The following is a 3,972-nucleotide window of genomic DNA, read 5'->3' as shown; positions in this document are numbered from 1 at the left end:
GAGCGACTACCAAAGGCACAGAGTGTCTTTTGGGGGTGACAGAAATATCCTGGCCTAGAAAACAGTGCTGTTTGCACAGATTTGTGACCCTAGAGCAAAACAGTGCTGTGTACACAATTTAAAAGTGTCAATTTTATGTGAGTGGGCCACTGGGAAGTGGTATTTGATACAGTCGGAAACAAAGGGAATTTTTTTCTTACCTCTTGGGTCCTTGGTCTGGTCAAGTAATCAAATCAGTATCTGAGAGATTAGCCAGAGGGGGCAAAATATAACATTTAATTACATGGGTCTGGGGGAGGTGTGTGGGGTCCACCAGACAAGGACACTAAATCCAGGGAGGCAAAACGGGGCGTAGAGACCCTGTGTCTCACTCAGAGAGCAGCTTGGGAGTTCAGGGAAAAGGAGGGATTCTCACATGACATTTTCGGATGACAATTTTATTTTTTTTTAATTTTAGGCACTGCGACTTACAATAGTGATAGCGCCAGGTTCCATGCAGTAAACATCCCAAGAGCACACTTGGCTCCCCACACCTCTGGCCCGGTGTCCACCTTCCCTGCCCGGTTCCTCCCTCCACCCCGCTAGTTCCCAGTTTCTGTTGCCTTCAGGCATTTGTTCCTCCCCCGCTGTGGTGCTTTATGTCCCATAGCTGAGTCCGACCATTCCGCGCCTGTCCCTCTCTCTCTGACTGATTTCACTCGGCAGGGTCCTCCCCAGATCCACTTTTTCTTAAAATCAGTAGGATGCCGTGTGTCTCCATGCCCTCGCCTCTGTACCCGCTCATCTGTCCTTAGAGACAGGATTGTTTCCAGAGTTTGGCTATCACGAATAGTGCTGCAGTGAACCCAGGGGCACAGGTGGTGTTTCAGACCAGTTTGGGGGCCCTTGGAGTAGACACCAAGAAGTGGGAGTGGCCGGGTCATCTGGAAAATCATTCCTCATTTTTTGAGTGTCTATATTGTTTTCCCCAAAGGCAGGACCAGAGTGCTGGAGTGATAGCACAGCGGGTAGGGCGTTTGCCTTGTATGCAGCTGACCCAGGTTTGATTCCCAGCATCCCATATGATCCCCTGAGCACCACCAGGAGTAATTCCTGAGTGCAGAGCTTGGAGTAACCCCTGTGCATTATTGATGGGTGGTGACCCAAAAAGCCAAAAAAGAATAATAAAAAAAAAAGGCTGGACCAGTCATCAACTCTCCCATCTTTGCCCCCACATCCACACCAGCCCTGGTTGTTTCTGTTGTCTGTGTGTGTGCCTGTCTCACCGGTGACATGCCAGTGGAGTTCTGATTTGCACCCGTGTCTGTGCGCTAGAGCAGATGTAACTGAGGTAGCCAGAGGCACGGTGAAAAGCACGGGGCAGTCGGCTTCTCAAACACAGCGCGGGTCTAGCCTCTGCCAGCATTGAAGACTCTAGAAAATGCCCAGACATTCTAGAAAATGCCCAGACCTCAGGCCTTCGGGGTGACTGTGTCAGCCGGAGGGCCTGTGGCCTCTGGAACACTAAGGAGGCGAGTGGTGTCCACTGTTACTCGAACTTGAGGGTTTTGTTTTGTCTCGGTTTGAGGCCTACACCCAGCCGTGCTCAGGGTTTGCCCCTGACTCTGTAGTCAGGGCTCACTCCTGGCAGTGCTCAGGGAACCCTGTGGGGCACCGGGGACTGAACCTGGGTCAGCTGCAGGCAACGCACGTGCCTTGCCTTGCTCCAACTTCTGAGCGTGAATTTTGCTTAAATTAATTTTAATTTTTACAGACTCACCGTGAGAGCATTGCAAAACTGTCATGATCGGGTTTCAGTCATACGATGCTCCGGCACCCGTCCCGCCACCAGTGTCTGTTTCCCACCACCAAGGGCCCCAGTTTCCCTCCAACCCCGCCCCCAGCCACCCCCGCCTCAGCCTGCCTCTATGGCAGGCACCTCTCTTCTCTCTGTCTCTCTTCTCTCAGTCTCTCACTTTGGCACTATGGTTTGCAATACAGACGCTGAAGGGGTTTCATGTTACCCTCTACCTCCTTCCAACACTCGGTTCTTCTCCAGAATGATCATTTCCCATTAATCTTGTGATAGTGGGCCCCCTCTATCGTAACTACCCCCCACCCCTCTGGTGGCACAGACGGCTGACCAGGGAGCAGAAGCCCAGGGGTGCTGAGCACCCCAGAGGAGAGCAGGCTCGAGGACGCGTGCCAAGGCGGGAGCGGCACCGTCAGGCCTTGCCAGAGACAGAGACGAGGGCGGCAGCCCCGGCAGCGGCTGGGGACAGGAGCCGTGACGTCGCCCAGATCCCGGCTGACCGAGAACATCCAGGGTCACTTCTGGGTGAAGCACGCGGGTGTCCAGGAGCAGGCTGGGCATGGGAGCGGAACTCCCCAAGCCCAGACTCCCCAGGTGCCCCCCCAAGAGAGTACCGGCAGAGGGGTCCGGGCTGTCTCTGCCAGGGAGCTCACGGGCACCAGCCCTGAGCATGGTGCTGGCGGGACCCTTAAGGGGGCGTGTGGAAGGGAAGGTGGCAAACCCAAGCTCCGACAGCTCCCTGGGGGCATCACCACACACACCCCAGTTTCCCCATGGCCTCTGGGGCCCGGAGCCACGACACAACAGGGGCCTGGCGTGTGGTCAAACCACGTTCAATCCCCAGCACTCTAAATGGTTCCCTGATCCCTGAGCACGGAGCTGATAATAAGCTCTGAGCACTGCCGGGTGTGGCCGGAATGAGGGGGGGAGGGAGGAGGGGGGAGAAAAGAAAAGAAAAGAAGAGAAGAGAAGAGAAGAGAAGAGAAAAGAAGAAAAGAAAAGAAAAGAAAAGAAAAGAAAAGAAAAGAAAAGAAAAGAAAAGAAAAGAAAAGAAAAGAAAAGAAAAGAAAAGAAAAGAAAAGAAAAGGGAACTGGACTAAATAGATGCATTAAGTAACCAGACCTGGAGGTGCCAGAAAGGAGAGAAAGAGGAGGATAGGAGGGGAGGGAAGGGAAGTGGAGGGGAGGGGAGAGGACGGGAGGGGAGGGGAAGAGAGGGAAGAGGAGGGAAGGAGATGGGAGGAAAGGGGAGGGGAGGGAAGGGGAGCAGACAGGAGGGGAAGGGGATGAGGGGAGAGGGGAGGAAGAAGGAGGGGAGAAGGGAGGAGGGGAAAAAGAAGGGGAGAGGAGTGAGAAAAGGAGGGAGAGGAGAGGAGAGAGAGGAGGAGGGGAGGGCAGAGGAGAGGAGGGGGCAGGGGAGGAGGACCTTGTTCAGTGTGAGCGTGGGGACTTGAGAAGCTGACGCTTGCAGGAAAAGTGGGGGAGCCTCGAGGACCCAGACACGCAGGAGGGGTGGGTACAGTGCTCGGAGAGGGTCTCTCTGGATAGCCCAGGGGCCTGGTGAGGGGCTGGGGTCGCACCTGTGGAGGCGGCATGAGGCAGACGCCCTCCCTGCCGGACGGCAGCCCCCAGAGTATGACATTCCCGGGGCTCCCACCCTGCTCCTCGAGCCTGGAGCCCCCACACGTCCCTGCAGCCTTGGGCCAGCCAGAGAGCTGGACATTTCCAGGAGTCCCCAACAGATAACGAGCTTTGCTTAAAAAAAAAAAAAACTTACTGCAAAGTCCATTTCTCCTGTTGGAGATTTCCTGCTTGTCAAAGTGACATAAACCTGAAGTCTGTGTTGAAATGGGAAAAAAGCTGCAAAATCTGCTGTTGGATTTTTTTCCCGCAGGGAAACATTGAGATACTGAAAAATATGAAAGTTCTTCTTTCTTTTTTTTATCCAAATACAGAAATGGTATGTTTTATTTCACAAAACACAGGTATTTATCTCCAGGTGAAAATTAACTATGAAGAATTGAGAAGCTTACATAGTCTCTCCCCTCTCTCTCTCTCCTTCTCTCTCTCCCCTCTCTCTTTTCTTCTTCTTCTTCTTCTTCTTCTTCTTCTTCTTCTTCTTCTTCTTCTTCTTCTTCTTCTTCTTCTTCTTCTTCTTCTTCTTCTTCTTCTTCTTCTTC

Source organism: Sorex araneus, chromosome X (genome assembly GCF_027595985.1).
Source record: "Sorex araneus isolate mSorAra2 chromosome X, mSorAra2.pri, whole genome shotgun sequence".
In the NCBI taxonomy this organism is placed as follows: Eukaryota; Metazoa; Chordata; class Mammalia; order Eulipotyphla; family Soricidae; genus Sorex; species Sorex araneus.
This window is presented reverse-complemented; position numbering follows the sequence as displayed.